Consider the following 20,684-nt stretch of genomic DNA (forward strand, 5'->3'; position numbering starts at 1 on the left):
GTATTCTTCATTTTATAATGTAATGTTTTCTAACATTTTGTTTATGTTTGTTAATAGGCAGCATAATCTGTAGTTGATTTCACTAAAAAATGGAAAGTTGCTATTAATGTTTTCAGTATTATTTTTATTTACACATTTTATTCTGTTGGAATCAAAATTTTCTATTTGCCATTTTCTTTATTTTTCTTTGTTTTTCACTAATTACTGGTGTTTTCAGTAATTCACTTTTAAAATGTCTGTCTGCGCCATCAGGAAGTTTAGAAAGAGTGTGAGAAAATATGATAGTAAGGAGGGCACATTCAACTGCCATTCTGCTTTTTGATCACAGGCTCTTGCGTGACAGGACTTGACCACCACTGTTCTTGTAATTCCTTTGGTGCCAGTTTCATATAGCTTCTATATGTTGTTTCGTATGTTGTTTCAATATGTTGTTTCATATTTCATGGGGGATGTAGAAACAGGCTAGAGTGGTCTTAGAACATGTAATAGACTCGTGTTTAAGTCAAATGTAGTTCCTCAGTGTTACACAATTAAATATTTAATTATATTCTTTTGATATTTTAGATAGAGACCTTAAAAAGACTACATTATCAGAAAGAGATGGATATAAAATAGCTATGACTTATAACTTAAGAAATCTTATTTCAGCCTATGTTCAAAGAGAGACAGTTAAAATGATGTAAGCTTCTAGGGCTTGTGATTCCTGTTTAACAGTTTGTGTCTTTAAGTCATTAGGTTGTTCCCATGCTCTCCAAACACGTTTTTATTGTCATTTAGCAGAGACTCTGGAAGTCCATATCTTAAGAATTCAAACAGTTAATATATTTATCTTCTTCTAAAGGGAACCATCAGTAAAACTTGGCAACGGTTGAGTTTGTATTTTCTTACGTGCTGGGAGGTGACCATTACTGCTATAGGCTTTCTTTAGTTCTAATTTTGCCTCAGAGCCTGTGTAATTTTGCTTGTGGAATTTCCTAGGAAATTTCATATTTGAATCCGGTAAGAATGAAGACAGACAGTATTTTCAATGGACTTATTAGCCCAGTAGTCAATTTGTAAAGTGAGGTTAGTAGGTGAATCTTGCTTTACTATTCCCCTCTCCCCAAATTAAAATTTTAGAACAGAGATTTCTAATTGACACTGTCAGTGACTTTATTACAAATTTCTTTACCCTCATGTATTGACTTGGGGGTTGCAACCTGTGTCTTTGATCTGACTTTTTACTCTTACTCTTCTTTATCTGTCCAGTTTCATTGACTTCTTTCCCTTGGCATACTGCGTACTACCAAACCTGTTATCTTACTGTCTGCTCAACCTTCCTTTTAAAAAGATTTTGCTTTTTGAACTTAGATTTATTTATTTTACTGATCAAGAAAAGAATATTAGGAGAGGAAGAACATGCCCAGGAGAGACTGGGAAGTCCTTTGTGGCCACTGTCTGTTATTCTGGAATTCAAGAGACTGGTCTGGGTTATAGATCAACTATTAGGCTCTATCAGTATATAAGTGGTGTTAGGGTCATAGAATAATAGGAGGGTGGAGGGAAGAATGCATCAGAGTAAAGTAAAAGTGAGGTTGGTGCCCTACATAATTAAAAGTTAAGGCAGAAATGTAACTGTATGCATACAATGCTAGCAGAAGTCTTTGGAAATTTTTAAAAAGAGCTAGAAAAATGTCATGCAATTGAAGCAGTGATAACAGAGTTTTTCATTAAAAACAGCAATCAGACATCACAAAGATATTGTGAAACAAGCATTGAACATTGATTAGGACAATGTATTTATCTCCAAGATCATCAGTGAAGGTTTGAAATTAGATGAATCTGGGTTCAAGCCATAGTACCAGCAACCGCACACACAGTAAATGTAGACACAGGTGTTTGTTTCTTGAAATTCAGTTTCGTTGTCTGCAAAATAAAGATAACAATGCAGAGTTTATATAACCAAGTGAGGAAAATGAGATCTGTGATACAGAATGTCTTACATACTAGACCCTGCATTAATATAAGATTATATTCCTAGATGGTAAAAATTATAGTGAAGAAAATGTGAAAGGGTGTTAAAGGAAGGATTATAGCTAAAGAAGTAGGTTTGGTTCTTAAATGTTAGAAATGCTCTTTATGTAGCTTTGGTCTGAAGAACATTAGATTGGAATAGAAACACATGCGTGATGCTGCACAGCCAAATGAAAGGTAAGTGCCAATAAGAGAGAACTCACTATGTTATTGAATGAGAAGAATATTGTTGATGAGAAAGATTTTTAGATACACAAATTCAAAACAATCTACATAAACAAGCTCATCAAGTAACTTTGTCACAGTAGCAGCCATCAATTCTATCCTTAATATTCCATGAATCTACTAAATCAGATACTGAAATAAATAAAAAACACAAAAATTGTCCTAAAACATCAATAGATAATGGCTCTCAGGGATATTTTAACCAGACTACTTAAAAATACAAGAGTATAGTTGAAATTAACTCTGATGTTTAGGAGAAGAATTGTCAATTACCAATTGCAAATTTGACCTTTGGGAAAGACCTAGAATTTTGGAATTCTGGGTAGCTGAGAAGTCTCTTCCTCTGAGACAGAATTATTACATTGATATTTTCTTCCTGTGACTCAATTATTTCCAATTTTTATTCATATAACACAGGTGTGGTCCTTTTTAGACTGTTCTACAAAATTTGTAAGAACTAGGTATTCAAGTGATGCCATTTTGGGAATTTTCTTCATCTTTTAAGTTGGCATTGGGTATCTGGGAAATCTGTTCCTATTAATATTATACATGTACATTTAAAAAATTCATCCATACCGGAAGAAGCCCACAGGTATGATTCTCATGCACCTAACCCTAGCTAATATCATGACCATTTTGTTCAGGGGCATTCAAGATGCAATGTCATCTTTTGGAATTTGGCCTATAATGGGTGATATTGGCTGTAAATCATTGTTGTACATTCATAGGGTGACTCAAGGCATTTCTCTCTGCACAATTTCTGTCTTGAACACTTTTCAGGCCATTAGAATTAGCCCCAGAAACTCTAAGCGGGCATGGCTCAAACCCCAAATCTCCACATGCATTTTGCCTTCGTTCCTCTTTTTCTGGGTCATCAATATGCTCATCTACTTCTGGATCATCACAAACAATAAAGCCGTCACCAATGCCTCAGCTGCCCAACTTGGCTATTCTCTGGCTTACTGTACAACAAAGCAAGGGGGTTACAGGGTGTCAGCAGTATTTCAGAGTGCCATGCTCATCTAGAATTTCCTCTGCATCAACCTCATGATCTGGACTAGTGGCTACATGGTGATGCTCCTCTACAATCATCACAAGACAGTTCAGAATCTTCGCGGCAACAACCTTTCTCCCAGACTGTCTCCTGAAACCAAGCTACCAACACCATTCTGCTCATAAGCTGCTTTGTCTTCTTTTATTGGACCAACGGCTGTCTTACCACTTACTTGTCCTTAAAAATCTGAAAGTAACATGATGCTAGAGCACATCACTGGATTTCTGTCCTCTTGCTACCCAGACATCTGTCCTTTGGTGATGCTGAAAAATGCCAGTAGAATTTCCTGCCTCAACTCCTCCCTTGCCAAGATGAGAATGCTCTCTAGTAAAAGGGAATTAGTGATGGCATGGTCACCACCCAGCTTTCCTCTCAGTAGAAGGATACAGTGTCATAAAAGTGTTTTGAAAGAAAGACACAGTATTGAAAAGTTTTTTTTTTTATTCTGCATTTGGGCTCTATTCAAAAGGTAATAGAAAAATATAGTTAAAATTTAATTAACCCTATGAAAACTATGTCTCCTGCAGGATTCCTCTGAATTTTATGAGATTCAGAAATCTCATGTTCCTACTTCGCTAAGAATTTTTTATTATGAATGTGTTTTCAATTTGATCACTTTTACATTTTTAAAGATTACGTGATTTTTAACCCCTTTTCTACTAATGTGGTCAATTTATTACTCCATTTGAGTAGTTTATATTTAAATGTTTATTCAGTCTTTTAGTCCTGGAATTCAAATATACCTGTTGACGATATTTTATTTTTACATATCACTGATTTTAACTTGCTGGTATTCATCTATAATTATTTTTTCCACAGTGTTGTTGTATACTTTTGGTACATTTATATTGGTTCAATAAAACAAATGGAGAATGTTAAAAATATATATATGTCAAAGGAGCCATTTACACTTGCGCCAGCTCACTTCTGTAAGAACTGCAATCTGGCTCCTGCCACCAGCACTTGACTAAGTGCTTATTCGAAGTTCACCGGTGATCCACTAATTAAAACTCCAGTGACCTCTTCTCTGACTTTGCATTCCTTCATCTCTGCCACATTTTAATTTTTGGCTACTCTCTCCTTGAAATTCTCAGTTCTCACTGCTTCCCATTGAGCACTCTTCACTCCATCCTACTGGGACTTGTTACAGTCTAGTAGGACTTCCTTTTTTTTTTTTTAATCTTCCTTCCATTTAGTCATGCAAAGCCACCACCTGAAATATCACCCCTTCTCATCTCTGCCTGTTACAGATCCTACCTGTGCTTTAAGACCTACTTTATGTGTCATCTTCCCTTTAAGCTTTTAAAAATGTTCTTTCTCATTCCTATAGTCATCTAGTTCCTACTTAAAGTACTTTTAAGATGCATTTTTTTCCCTGACAGTATGATTTTGTACACATTTTAAAATCTACCCCAGCAGATATAAATCACAGGAGTAAAAAGGCCACCATTGCAATTTCCTCAATGTTGTGTATAATCAGTAACCTTAAATATTCATTTACTGTGCTATGGTAGGCAGAATAATGACTCCCCTATCATCCCTAATCCCCAGAACCTCTGAATATGTTAGGTTACATGGCAAAGGGGAATTAAGGTAACAGATGGAATTAAGGTTGCTAATGAATTAACTTTAAAATACAGAGGTTATCCTGGATTATGCTGGTGGGCTCAGTATAATCATGAGTCCTTAAAAGTGGAAAAGGGAGGCAGAAGAGAGTTAGAGTGATGCAATGTGAGAAGGACTTGATTAGCCCTTACTTTAAAGATAGAGGAAGGGAGCCAAAAGCAAGGAATGTGAGTGGCCCTTAAAAAGTCAAGAAAACAGATTCTCCCCTTGGAGACTCCAGAAGGAATGCGGCCCTGCTGACACTTGATTTTATCCCAGGGAAACCTGTGTCAGATTTCCAACCTACTGAACTGTTAAGATGTACATACTATGATAATTCAGAGGCAATGGGATAAGAAAAATGGGAAAGTAAGCCAATTATTTTAAGACTTAATTACTTCTCGGGGAATTTACCAATTTTACAATAATTGCTTTTTCTGGTTGTTTTTCAAAAGAATCGTGTGTAATGTCATCCCAAGAGAAAGAGCCTTTAATAAGGTGTATTGATTTACTTTTATTTGGGCTTTATAATTTGAAAAAGATATTGATACCTTGCTGTTGAACAGGGCAGCTAATAGTAGGAGCTGTGAAATGACAAAACTAAAACAACTTAGTAACAAGTTGGATGTCCTTTATTCAAAGGAAAACAATCCATGGGGGCGTACAGTGCCTACAAGCAGTGGAGCACTGTTGCAGAGGGATCTGGGGAAAAAGGGAGTTTTAGAGAGCATTAGAAGAGGCAACTCAGAAATAGGGCATGATTGGCTAGGTCAGGGATTTCCTTATTAGGCAAGCAGGTCCTAGTTTCCAGGCTAAGGTAAGCTAGCTAAAGCTGAGTTGGAGGACTGTGATTAGTGTATGTTAGGTTTCTTTGACACTGAAGTGTTTCCCATAAGTGCAGGTTGACTTAGGTTTAGATTTGTGAAGAGGACTGGGCTAACGGGGCTGCCTCCACTTTGTGGGTCCTGATATATGCATTAACTTTATCAGAGCTCAGTAAATATTAATTGAATGAATGAACAAGTGGAGTTGATGAGTGAAGGGAGAATGTTTTTATTCATTTTCTTAAGAAATGAATTAAGTACTTTTAGTTTCTCAAATGCACTGTATTCTTCTCCCTACCTACCCTACCCTGCCTCTCCTCTCATACAAATAATGCTTCCTTTACTTGGAGCCTTCTTCCTCTTTCCCTTTGAATAAGTCCTAGTGATCCTTAAAGTCCTGGTTTACGTGTGAAACCTTTTAGGAAGGGTCTTAAATTCCTTCGCCACTCATTGCCCCTCCTGCTCGTCCATACTTGTCCAGTGTACCTGCTTTGCGGCCCCATTGTACCTTGTACTTCCATCTTAGCCTTAACACACTGCAGTATTATTACCCATTTACTTGTCTTTCTCATTGTCATTGTCAGGGGCTATGTCTTTTTTTGCTCACTGTTGAATTCCCAGAGCCTGGCATAATGTGTATTTGGTAAATATTTATTAAATGACATTCATGAAATATAGTAACAATCTCAAATGTGTCAGAAATGTGTCAAAACATATGATCTAAATTTATGTGTAAAGTATTGTTTTCAAGTTCTTTATTTGCTTATCTGTAGAAGTTCATAACCCTACCGAGCATTAAACTTAATAATAGGTTTATAGGCAGAATGCAATCTCTAGCAGTAAAATGTACTTTTATTTTTAAATATACTATTGAAGTTTACTCAGACTTCAAACTTGATATTTAATCTCAAAGCTTAATCTGTTTCACCTTTAAATTTGAATTTAAATACTTCTTGGAAGTTGCCATTTTACACTTAGTTATTATTTTCTAAGAAATAATTTTATTTTTCTGTGACTTTTCTTCATTGCAGTCTAGCATTTTTAAGAGCATATATTTAGAACACTGATTGTGTATAATTTTTTTTTAGAGAGAAAATGGCATTGATCTGTTTCTTGCCTTTTGAAAATAGTGCTCTGTTGGAGGTTTGGAAGGGTTTAGGTCAAATTAAGTGGGCTTATACTGTTGATGGGCTCCTGCAGACAAAGCCACAGCCAGCTTTGGCTGGGTTGCTTTTGTGTTGATGTACTGTTTTTCCCTTGGGCCAATAGAAGCTGTTTCTTGTAAGATAAGAACATGGTAGGGAAGGAAATTTGCTCTGTTTTGTTGCTATTTAAAGCACTGTGGAACTAGTTGGTAGAACTTGACACACTGTTCATTTCATCCTCAGTTGAATTATTATTGTTGTTTTTCTTGGGGAAAAACGTTCTTCTGAGATAATTTCTACCAAGTAGTTATAATTTACAAGATATTTTATGGATTTTCCGTGTGAAATAAAATGATTTCTGGAGATTTGGGCCTCTTTATATTTGGTTTTAGAATCTTAACCACTAGATTGTTCTGCCTCCAGTTTAGATGATTAAAGTTAATAAAGCTAATTTTTTCCTTGGTTTTCATTGTTATTGTGAAATTTTAAGTTGGCCATTAGAAAGAATTCCTAGCAGCTGAAATCTTTGGTCTTTTATTGATAGAATAATCTTTGGTCTTTTATTGATGCTATTTTAAGCTACTGTTAGAAGAGTTGCTCCAGGAAGCTGCTAACTCCTCCGAAGCCTGTGGGACTCTCCAACATGGGTAGTGAGGCTGTGGCGTGTGTTTGCTCTAGTCCTTGGAACTCTTGGTGGAAACGGGTCTCCCTCTGAGATGTATGCCGTGAAATCTCATTGTTGTAGTTTACTTTCTTCCAGTGTCACAAACTCATGGAATGGAAGTATGTCAGAGAGTGAAACTTTGCCTAGTTCCTATGGTGATGTGAGGAATCTTTAGGGCCTATTAAAAGTATATCTTGTTCCAAGTATTCCCTTGTTCCTGTGGTTCCAGAGCTTCCCCCATCCACCCATGGAATCACTGACATGAGTTATTTATTTTAAGATGAGGGTAGATACAGCCTTGAATAAAGGAATCATTTGCTCAACTCTGAGTTTTATTTTCAATAAATTATTTTCATGTGTAGTAACAAAATTCAAAAGGTACAAAAGGATATAATTTTACATAAATCTCCTCCCCCTACTTTCTCCCCCACTGGCCTCCACCCTTTATCTCTGTCATTCAGTTCTGTGTACACAAAAGATACATAGTTTACACTCTTGTACACCTTTGCTTGTTTCACATAATATCTCTGTACAGTTCCATATCAGTATGTATAAAACGATCTCATTCTTACCAGCTATAGTAACCATATCCAGTCTTATGCTTTTACAGATAATGCTAGAGGGGTTGGTAGATGCAAACTATTACATTTAGAATGGATAAACAACAAGGTCCCAATGTATAGGGAACTATACTCAATATTCTGTGATAAACCATAATGGAAAAGAATATAATAAAGAATGTATATATGTGTATAACTGAGTCCCTTTGCTGCACAGCAGAGATTGGCACAGCATTGTAAATCGACTATACTTCAATAAAAAAAAATAATGCTGCAGTTTTAATCCTGACCATACATCATTTTGCATACATACGAGTTTATCAATATGATAAATTCTTACGAGTAGAATTACTGGGTCAAAGTCTAATATTTTAAACTGTGGGTTTTTTTTGTTTTTTAAATATTTATTTATTTATTTATTTATGGCTGCATTGGGTCTTCGTTGCTGCACGCGGGCTTTCTCTAGTTGCGGCGAGCCGGGGGTACTCTTCGTTGCGGTGCATGGGCCTCTCACTGCTGTGGCTTCTCCTGTTGCGGAGCATGGACCCTAGGTGCGTGGGCTTCAGTAGTTGTGCCTCACGGGCTCTAGAGTGCAGGCTCAGTAGTGTGGTGCACGGACTTAGTTGCTCTGTGGCATGTGGGATCTTCCCGGACCAGGGCACGAACCCGTGTCCCCTGCGTTGGCAGGAGGATTCTTAACCACTGTGCCATGAGGGAAACCCTTAAACTGTGTTTTAAATTAATTTTTTGTCTGTACAAAATAGGAGTCATGACTCATTTTGGGTTGTCTGAGAGAAATCAGGATGTTCTAAATTCTAGAAACTCCTCACCATGTATTAAGAGCAAAATTTGAAAATCTATACATAATTTCACTATAAACAATGGTATGTAAAGGACTCAGGATGGTATATAGGCAATTTCTGCCACACCAGAAGAAATCTATTCTAGTGCTGAGAAGAGCCATAGGTCAGTGTCTTCATTCCCCTACATACCTTTTCAGAGGCTGAAAATCAAAGTAGAAGACAGGGAAGTGTTGATGATAGTGATTGTGATAAATAAGAACAACCAGTTAGTTTCAGAAGAGAATCTGAGAACAGCAGGATTGCCTGAAAAAGCTGACTGTCTAGGGATAGAGAAATTCTAAGAGTGCTGGTCTGCTAGCCGAGGCGTGTAAAGAGAAAGCCTGGATACTGCAGAGTATCTGGACCTCAAAACTAAGCTTCTCAAACCCATAGGCTATAGCAGTGTTCAAGGTTGTCAGCCAAAAAGACCAGCCAAATCTCAATAGATACAAGCATAGGACAGATAGTGACTAGGTAGAATGACAAATGTCTAAGGTGAAGCCAGTCAGTTGCCTGGGCCACAGCAAGTGAATCAGCACCCATCTCCCGTTCACCATGACTGTGAGACAACTCACCCTTTTAACTAGCCACCACCCCAAGAGAAAAAAAAAGAGGGTTGGGAAAATTCCTTAAAGAGGTTGAACTTGTAATTGAATGACACAAGGAAGTTAAGGAACTTCTGTGTGGAATTTGAAGTTAGAGTTCACACTGTGAACCAAGGAAGCTGCATTGCGTCCACTACCTTGCGTTTTAGTTTTCAGCCATTCCTTCATAACTCCACTGTGTTTTGTGTAAATTCTGTCTTCCTGAACTCCCTTTCCCCCACCCCTTTTTAATCCTGACCATACATCATTTTGCATACATTCCACTGGTTTTCTGGTCTCTCTTTATTGTATGAATTCTGTTTCCCTCATTTTATCACCTGGAGTCTTTCTGGTGCACTGATTTCTGGTTCTCTGAGCCTGCTCTTTATGCTCCCCCTCCCCCTCTTTGCCCTTTTGTCATTGGCAGCTTCTCGCGGATTCCTTTGCTCTTTTTCTCTCTCAGTCCAACAAAGACTGCTTAGAAAGAGCAGCAGCCTTGTCATTTGAACAAAAGATTCTACAAACCCTGTGTAGGCTGGCTATTGATTTGCTTGACTGAAAAAACTGATTAGCCACTTCATCTCTGGTTGAGTATCTCTATTAATGTCCGGGAGTTACACATGTTACAGTATTATTAGCTCTGACAGTGACTGCCTGTATGTTAATTTTACTTACTGTTTTCTATCTCAGAGGCCTTAACTACACAGTGATTATTGTAGTATCTCCCAGAAGGGAAAATAAAATCCCTGAAAGCACATTACCTTACAGGCTTGATTTATTTCAAGATCCTTTTAGTTTCATGGGTAAGTTACTTTCATCACATTTGGAGAACTAGTTTTATATTTTTATTTCTTAATTTTAAAGTTCTAAATCATACTTAGAAAAAATGTCATAATTTAGCCCTTTTGGTTCTTTTAGCTTTGAACTAATTAATTTGTATTTTTTTGTTTCATACTGGAATATGGTAATTGAGCAAGTAAGAGTGTAATGATACAGCTAAGGAAGAGTGAGGTTATGTAGGGATTTACATGTAATGTAAACCTATTTATAGAAATATGCATATGCTTTTGTAAGTATTATATGTGATTATATAATATTCACATGATGTTGGTTAGGGATATTCATTGATAAAGAGAACTTGTTGAAATCAAATATGTTTTATAACCTTGCTTTTAATAATTTCCTGTTATTATGGTGTAGACTCCTGTAAATTTAATCAATAGGTAAGATTAATTGAATCCTATGGATATGAGGAATAAGCATTTTTAACAGAAACAAAGTTTTAATTGTGACTATTTAGCATTACTTTCTCCTCATAAAAGCTAAGAATTGACTCTTTGATCTCTATTATCTAATGCTAGACCATGAACTGAATTTGATTAATGATTTTTGTTAACTTCTATATATTTTATCACTTCAAGAAGTCTCTCTTTCCAGAGAAACAATCTCTAAGCCAATATGAGTTGGTGATGTGCTATGGATTTTACTACAACTGGAGTTTTTCTTTATATTCTAAGTTCCTTTCGGATAATATTAGGAATTAGCTCTTATAAATGGAATATGCTTTCTATACATTAATAAGTTGTAATTATTCACCCAAAGTTATTTTTCTTTCAGTCTTACAAAAGGCCAGAATATCACAATGCAACATGCATAGTAGAACTGGGAAAACATTTAGAATGAGTTCCTTTATGCAAGATCAGTTATCACATATAACACACTATGATCCAGGAAGTGGCTTAGATTATAGTGTAGTTCATATATTCTTGATGAAATCTTACAACACATAGAAATTCAAGTTTAAATCACCTGATTATTTTTATGGGAATCAATAATTTTAAAAGGAACAGCACAGTATAGTGATAATTATAATCATCAAAAGTTTTAAAATTAGTGTATACAGTTGGTATGACTTAGAACATTTATTTTGGTATAGAGGTATATTTTATACCAAGAGGTATATTTTGGTATAAGAAAGAGTACCGTGTGGGTGATTGCTTCTTATTATTTGTATGAGGTCAATACTTAGATAATTATAATGGTGAGTTTTTCTTTTATATAGAATTATAAAGCTTATAGATACCTAGAAACGTGTATTCTTAATAGTGGGTTTTGGCATCAGACACACTTTGGCTTGAGTTCTAGCTCCAACCACTGTGACTTTGGGCTACCACTCTGAGTCTTAGTTTCCTTGGCCATAATGGCAGTAATTACCCCATAGAATTCTCGTGAAGATGAAATGATAAAATTTACGTGAAGAGTTTAACACAGTGCTGGCACATGTTGAGACTCAGTAAACGGCAGCTGCTGCTAGCAGGAGAGGTGGCAGCAGTGACAGTTTTGTTTAGTATGAGAAAATAAAACCTGAAACATGTATCACCCTGTCACTTTCTTGGCTTTCTCTGTTCTTTTAAATCTCTATTCCTAGAACTCTTAAGTTCATATATCATAATATAAATTTTAGACCCTCATAAATTCTGTATCATTTAGAGTCACGGTCATATAATTACAAAATTTTATAGCTGGAAGGGAGTTTTGGGATCATCTAACCCAAGCGTTTTATTTCACAAGTGAGAAAATGATGTCCAGAGATGTTAAGTGATTTACCCACTGTAAATTGCTTGTGGCAGGTCTCCTGATAAGTGGAACAATGTTCATTTTACTATTCCTTCCTGTTGCTTAGGTACCATTCAATTCAGGTGTCAACCAGTTCTGTCACTATGGTTGACTCACGGGAGCCCTTATTGTGTACCAAGTACTAAGCTAAATGCCCAGATACAAAAATGAGGAATATAGAGTTCCTACTATGCAAGCATTCATAGAGAAAGGAACTGATAGACAATCACGATAGTGCTGTTAAGTATTATAAAAGTGGGGCGTAGTAAGTGCAACTTAAAAAGAAAGGAGAGGAACTAACTTTCATGAAGGGCCTATGGGACAGGTAACTCACATGATTGCCACGTACATTGTCACTTAATGGTCGCCCTAACCCTCTGATGTAGGTATTACTATCCATAGTTTTGTTTCTTGGCAAAGCGCAGTCCCTGATTGAGAAGGAGTGAGGAGACACAACAGCCCTGAATCCCAGTGAAAAAACTCAGCGCTCATCAGGACTTGGGGCTTCTATAAAAGATTTGGTAGATATTGTTTCATGGTTAAATGGGAGTGATGAATCATTGAAATGCCACAGTTTTTACCTGCAGCTGTATTTAAATACCAAGTTGCTTTTTTGTAATTTGTTATCTCTAAGCCCATTGCCTTAATTGAGTGGAAGACGTGGTCTGATTTCTTAGAAGAGCAACTTCAGTTACTAAACTGAGGAACAAGCATTTTCTATTGTGAACGTTCTTCTCTTATTTTTATTAATGTTTTCTGAGTCAAAATCTAGGGCAGGGGCCAAAACTTGGGAAAGACACAAAAACTTCCATGTCCTTTGAGAACCTACATTTTCAAAACTACATGGTCTTCTCACCTCATTTACTTTTATTACTTTTTTTTTCTCCCTATACCTCCATAAAATCTTTTTAGTTGCTTCTTGGATGGGTACATAAGGCACTATGTAACCAACTGTAAGTTGGTTATTTAAAAAAACACTTTTTGGGAGAGCAGCTATATATTGATACTAACAATTAGAATACTTAAAATGTTTCTATTGCATAATAATTTCTTTTTGTAGGTGTTTTTAAAACACTTAGTTGCTCTGGCTTTGAAAAAGATTTTCAGTGGGGAAATAAAATATATCCATTTAGAAAATATTTATTATGTTATATATGCCCTCTTTTTGAGGAACGTACCTATGAATTTTCCTTAACTTTTAATTTTGAGCAATGATGGAGTGGGTCTAGAAGGTATTCAAAGTTTTTCTAGATCTAAAATTCTGCTATTCTACTGGAACTACTGATTATCTTTGAAAACTATTGATTGATATAAAGATGTATTTCATGTGCAGAAACTGAAAATTATAAATAGAAAATTATGTTAATAAAAATGTGCACCACAACTTGCTGCTCTTCATAATTACTGAAATGTATATTAAAATAAATTTCTTAACACAGTGAACTTTTTATAAGCAAGAGGTACACAAAAAATTCATGTAATTAGCATAAGCAGTTAGAACACCAGGCAGAATGTTAGCAACCACACTTATACAGTGAAGAAATTGAAGGGTTCCTCTTTGGGGAAACTGACCGTTCCAAAAGAAAAGTCTCCCAAAATACTGGCCAGGTCACTGGTCCATCTCAATAATGTGTATATTGCACACCTTGCCTATACCTGTAATACGCAATGGGGTTTGTTGAAGGGTACGCATGTTAGAAATATGTGTGTAAATACAGGAAGAAATAGCTAAAAGAATTGAAAATGATTTTCTCAGGAGAATAAGAATCAGAACTGGGGAGAGATGGGACAGAACACCGCGGCTTTTCACTTTAGCTTAATAATACTATTTTAAAACCATGTACATTTATTGCTTTGATTAAAAGTTAAAAAATATAGTGACCAGAATTATGTTTGTTGATATAGTCTTGCCATGTTATACTGGTGCTTCCATTGTATCACTAAAGATATGCAGAATTCATATATTTAAACAAAAGGCATCAGAGATACCATAGGAAATTATTAGACATACAAAGTATGAGTACCTTCTAACACCCTATTCTATCAGTTTTTATTATCTGTTTTTAGGGACAACTGTAGTAGGTAATTGATACTCATAGATGACCTCCATCTTTAATGTTATCATTAGTTTTAAAACTTCCATGCAACAACTTCTTTTTTACTATAGCTGTAGTCAAGAAGCAAGAAGACAGGAAGGCAGGAAGGAAGGCAGGAAGGCAGGAAGGCAGGAAGGCAGGAAGGAAGGAAGGAAGGAAGGAAAAGAAAGAAAGAGAGAGGAAGGAAGAAAAGAAAAGAAAACCAAAAACCAAACAAAACTGATTTACTCTCATGGCACATTCTTTCAGAGGTGGTAATAGTAAAAACAAAACAAAGCAAAACAAAAAAAACACAGAGGGGGAAAAATATACGAGAGTTGCAGTGGCCTTGGTAATCCATAGGCTAGTGAATTGGTTTGAAGTGGATCAGATGAGTAAACACTATAACCTAATGATAGATAATAAGATGAATTTTGATTTACTATTAAGTATCTTTAGTGTACCATATTTTATATTCACCAAATAGAGCCATTGCTCACATAGTTAGAAGTTCTTTAAAGGCAGAAAACACACTTTATTTAGTGTTTGTATCCTCTACAACATAGTCATGCCGATAAAGGCATGCTTTATCTTGAATGGATTTTCACTACCTATGAATTAGCATGTTGTAGCTGCATTTCAAGAGAGTTTTAAAGTTGTAAGTACATTAAAAATTGTATGAGTATTATGACATCTTGAATAAATAAAAGCATTTCTTTTTCCTGATTTCATGTATATATTTGTTTGTGCTAGTGATAGTAAAGACTCTACCATTTTCCACTCTGCTGGAAGAGGAGCCCATATCCTCCCCACACAATTCCAGAAGCATGTTGTTATAAAACAAGGCCCAAGATCCCCTATCTACTATTTTTCCCCTAATTTCACCACCCTGGGAGAGAACATTTTTCTAATGTGGTTTTCTACAGTTTTCTACAAGGCTTTCAATGTGCCTTGAAATATATTTAGTAAATCTTTTATGTACTGTTGTTTCACAGTCCTTTGCTTTTTCTCTGAACCCATACAATTATGCAGTTTACTTTGCTATTGAATCTCAAGGTTATTTTCTTACTTCTTAATATAGTTTTCCATCATTTCTGCAGTGTTCTCTTTGGAAGAATCTTGATTGCTTTTTAGCTAAATGGTACCATAGCCAGAGAAAAAATGGTTAAGATCTGATGACATATGATGAATTGGCATGTCATTTGCAATTGTGTATTCTACCCAGCTCTCTATTTGAGGGAGATGTTTTCTCCTGGGTGTGCTAGAGAAATTGTTATAGCATCATTCCTCAGAAAAGTTATTCATAAGAATATATCTGTGAGACACATCTAGTCTGAGGATATCTCAAGGAAATGATTGTCCTTTCTGAACAAATGTCACATATTTTTATTAGAAGACTTATTTTCTTCTCATCCTGGAAATGACATTAAACACATTATATGACTCTAAAGACTTGTGACTCTGATATACAAACAATGTCTGTTTTATTACTTCTATATAACATGCAAGCCCTGTTTAGTTGTGTTCATTTTGTTAGGAATGAAAAAAGAGCACATTTGTGTTTAATTAAATTGGAGTGGTATAGTATTATACCATCTTTTAAAAACTGCTGGCAAATTTTAAATGTTCAAAGCACTATATAAATAGGGATGAGCAAAGTCTATCAGGGCAAGGTAATTAGAGCATCTTTGGCTAGAAGATCTCTGAATAAAAATAGCTAGTCTCATATAGTGTTAGAGAAAGGTAATTAAAGCTTGAAGAATAATGATGAAAACCTTTTGCTCAGATACCCTTTCTTTATTTTAGCTTTAATGCCTTACATTCAACATGGTAAACCCTAGCCTAGAAATCTCTCTGTAATCAAAACTAGCCCAGTGGGTACTACTAAGATAAACTGTGATACCCTATATTATATCCCTGCTGAGGAAGGGAAATGCATGTGGCCTAATAACGTAACAGCTTATATAAATTAAAAATATTCATCTTGCCTCTCTTTTGTCATATTTTAACTTTGTGCATGTTTATATATATAATGCCCTAACCCCCACCTCCTCCTCCTTCATCCCTTTTCCTCAGGTAATGTACAAGAATGCATTACAATAATCTAAGTTGAGATTGCTGGATTTTTTATGCTCTTCGTAACTTTCTGACAAAGCATTTATTATTCCTTTTTCTCAAATTTTAAATACAGGCATCCTTCAGCAAGCTGTCTCCAGCACCCCCTCCATCCCTTAGAAGTCCTTTATATTCCTACCTTTATACTCTGTGCAGTGATTCCCAAACATATATTTCTGGTCTTCAAGTCTCCTGGACTCCAAAAACTGTGTTGCTTGGATATCTATACCTGAAGTGTAGTGACATCTCACGCTAAGTATCTTAAAAGTCAAGAATCATTCTCTATTCTCTCTAACCCTCTACCCTCTGCTACACACAGTCTTTACCGTTTTCAGTTCATGGCACCGTCAGTCACGTTTGACAGTTTTTCAAGTTTTACATATTCAGTGAAAGGCATGTCCATTCTACTTATGTAACCACCATCATCTAATTTATCTCCTCCATTTCTATTCTTACTACCTATTGCTAAGGTTAAGGCCCACACATCTTACTGGGAATGCAGCAATGCTTGCTGTTGGTCTTCCTGCCCTCCTCCCACCCCCCATCCATTCCACCCACTGTTCATAGCTCAGGTCTTCCTTAAGCTCTGGCCTGATTATGCCATTACCCTGTTTAAAAACTTCCACTGGGTTTTTACTGCATCTTAAATAACCTAAGACAATAATTTGCAACCTCACTTCCAAAGCTTATCTTAGTTTAGCTTTTTAACCTCTTTTTACACATGTGCCATACTTTCGTCAAATGCAGTGAATATTTTCCCTCAAATATTTTACATTCTTTTCCATTCATGTATCTTTTCATATTAATATGTAAGCTTCATGAGTGCAGTGATTTTCTTTTCATCTGTTTTGTTCACAGTTCTTTCCTCATTTCCTAAGACAATGCCTGGCACATAGCAGGTACTCAATAAATATTGGTTGAATGAATAGACAAGTAAATGAATGAAAGAAGGAATTGGAAGGTACCTTTCATGGGACTCAGCTATTCTTTTCTGAATTTGCAAAGATTCTGAGTAAGGGTCCTATATCCTTTCAGTAAATTCCCTTTCTTCTGTACTAACCTAAGCAGATCTGTTCCTTCTAATCAAATGATCCTTGACCAAGACAGCATAGAAAAGTTGGGAAGACACTATTTCAGAATTTGGATAAAGGAACTTGATTTAGAGACCTTAGGGCTCCTGTGGCTCCTCTCACCCTTGCCTTCACAAGGTATAAACAAACAAAACTTCACCCCTGAGGTCAGGTATCCTACAACCCAAGTATGTGTTGAATGAGGAGACACCTGCAGTGGAACTGCTCATTAAATGTATGCAGGGTTTCTCAGTGACTCTACATGCCATGTTTTGCTTACATGTGGACAAAGAAATTTTTCATGTATTAATTATAAAGCTTACTATAGTTAAACAGACTGTTCTATTAAGATATTAATTCAAGACATTAATTAGTTGATTTTCAAAGTACACTAAATCGTTTGATTGTCAAACCACAATAAAAATATTCCCATGTATCAGTATCCACAGATTTCCTTTCTTATTAAATGACTGAAACTTTAGGTAGAAGGAGGAACAGAATCTTGATGAAAATGTTATGTCATTACTTTGAAGTTTTAACTAGTAGACATGACTTAGGGGACTCCACATTCCTAACCTGTTATTGTATTTCTTGTTTGAATAAATGCTTAGAACATCATTAAAAGGCAACCACATGGCTTTGATTGTATGGAAGAATATGAAAGAAAAAGGACAACATAGATTTTAAGCACAAAATCAAGAAATAAATTTATAATGTACAGAAAGCTACAGATTAAGGAGAATGAGACCTGTTTCTTTACCAACAAAACACTTAGGCAGAGATGTATGTTTTCAGTGAAGACTAGGTTATGACTAATTTTCTTTAGTCATAAAAGAATCTAGGAGGCTCACATGTGATGCTAAATGTTTACAATTAAAGTAAGCCTGCTCTTAAAAGCACAAATTTAGAACACTGGAACTAAAATAAATTAAGCCATAATTTCCGCCTAAGAGAAATTAAAATTTCATGCTTTTTTTTCCTTAACTGGAGAAATTTTAGATATACTGAGCATGCATCCTTCCATCTGATTAAATTTTCTGACTCTCCATCAAGTCTCCTGGTTAATTTCTCTCCTGCTGGACTTTTCAATAGCATGTGGCTTATTTACACACCTAATCATGTTGTGAAGTGTTTTAGATGTTCTTTAATGAACAGTAAACCAATCTTAATTTTAATTAGTAAGACCAAAGGATTTCTCCATATATTTATTCTTAGAACAGGTGCACTCATGAGAAAGTAAGACTTAACTGTTTGGGACAAACATTTCTAGCCTAGTATTCTATTCAAGGAAATAGCTAATAGCTGACATTATTCTTGGGGACAGTGGTAATGGTAGTATTATCACCTTTATTTCTTCCATTCTAGTTACTGGCTTCTAGCAAACTTGTATGTTTGCTAACTACCACTTCACATAACTTTTGAAATGTATGGTAGTACGTATTTTAGCCCGTTTTACTCTAATATAGAAGATAATAGAATAGAGATATAGAAGTCCATGCTTAAGACTGTACTAGAATTTACATGTTATGCTCTAAAACATTTGCTTCTTGGAAGCACAGGGGACAACTGAAATTTATCATATTGCATATATGAAAAGTCATGTTTTCAGAGCATAATGACCAACTGTAAGCCTTCAATCTTTCTCTAATCCTCTGTAAATTTACATGTGGGCAGCAGGCCAAGAATTCAAAATGAGGTAGCTAGGTAAATTAGGATCTTAGTATCTGGAACTGTATGACTCATCTGGTGAATCTGGAGGGGCCTCTGTGACAGTGGTGCTAAATGTACTCTTTTCTGGAGCCCAGATTGCTGAAGACATTGCTTTAGGCTAGATTGTTCTACTCAGAGAAGAGTGAATAGTTAAACATGTACATGTATAAAATATATTATTCAGGATAGTTATGTTATAAATCAGAAATGTAAGTAGTACTAGTTTTTCTAGATTCTGCTAACATTTTTCACCTATAGTGACATTAATGCAGTAGAATTAAGTCTCTCTGATAGCCACAGTCCTCCTTGAGAATGAGTTCTGTCATAGCACTATCATGCTGGCAGGTCATGCAAATGCATTAAAGGAAGGCTTCATAACAGATGTTAATATTATAACCAAACTGTGCTTTTATTTCAATTTTAATCATTCATATAAGGCCTAGATAGTTAGCATCCATTAAATATTTGTAAAGCAGTGATTCCACAGCATCCCTCAATAATATTTCTCAATATATTTTTAAGTATTATTTCCTTTCATCTAGTTTGAAATATAATATCTGACATTCAGTAGATTATTTACTAACTAAGAAGTAAATGTTGAGCCTAGTAACTGTTGTCAGTTGCCACTCTTCTAGGAAAGCATATGATATAGGCTAAGTTGTATTACTGGCATCATGTTTTAACTAATGTAAAAATATTTAAAATTTATTTATAGCTTGTCTATTTTGATATGGAATTTCTCCTAATGGTGTACCGAAATTATCTAAAATTATTAATTTTACTTATTTAAAATTATCTACAATGAGTATCTAGCACAAATAACTTAGATATGTAATAGTCTACATTTTAAGCACTCTTCGTATGAAAAATTGTAAAACCAAACAAAATAAATTGTACACATTTTTATGAGTTTGTGGTATATTTTGGGATGATGCATAGTGGGGTGAAAGTCAAAGGAAGAGAGAAGCTTGAAAACTAAAAGTGGTAACAATGAATGCTGATATCCATTTAAAGATGAAGTTTCAGCTATCAGAGCAGGAAACTATAGGTAAAATCTGAAATGAATGAATCAAGAAATAGCTATATAAGCTTATGGATATTTAGGTATCATGCTAATTATTTTTAGAAGAAAAACAGTTGCTTCTGGGAAGAGGAATCTTGTGAAAAGAGAAAACATAGGCTGTTTTGTGCTACTTGACTTTTAAATCATGAAGTTTGTGCTACATTGTAAGCCAGAAAAGGGGAGGAGATTATCATTTTTGTTGGTGGAGTTCATTTGCAACCTTTCAAAGCTTAGGGTTTTAGATTGGGGTAGAAGCCATACTGTAAGGGAACAAGAAATGGGAAGGCAGTGGAGCAGCAACCATAGCCAACTCCTTCAAGAAGCTTGATCTTGGGACTTCTCTGGCAGTCCAGTGGTTAAGACTTCGCTTTCCAATGCAGGGTGTGTGGGTTTTATCCCTGGTCAGGGAGCTAGGATCCCACATGCCTTGCGGCCCAAAACATAAAACAGAAGCAGTATTGTAACAAATTCAATAAAGACTTTAAAAATGGTCCACATCAAAAAAATCTTTTTTTTTTT

At 35.5% G+C, this 20,684-nt stretch overlaps 1 protein-coding gene across 3 annotated transcripts in view; it reads left to right on the forward strand.

Moving 5' to 3' along the window:
• Positions 1 to 20,684, forward strand: part of RABGAP1L (RAB GTPase activating protein 1 like) — a 682,701-nt gene that overhangs the window by 269,114 nt on the left and 392,903 nt on the right. The gene's annotated exons all lie outside the window — the stretch shown is intronic.

Source organism: Delphinus delphis, chromosome 1 (assembly GCF_949987515.2).
Source record: "Delphinus delphis chromosome 1, mDelDel1.2, whole genome shotgun sequence".
NCBI classification, from domain to species: Eukaryota; Metazoa; Chordata; class Mammalia; order Artiodactyla; family Delphinidae; genus Delphinus; species Delphinus delphis.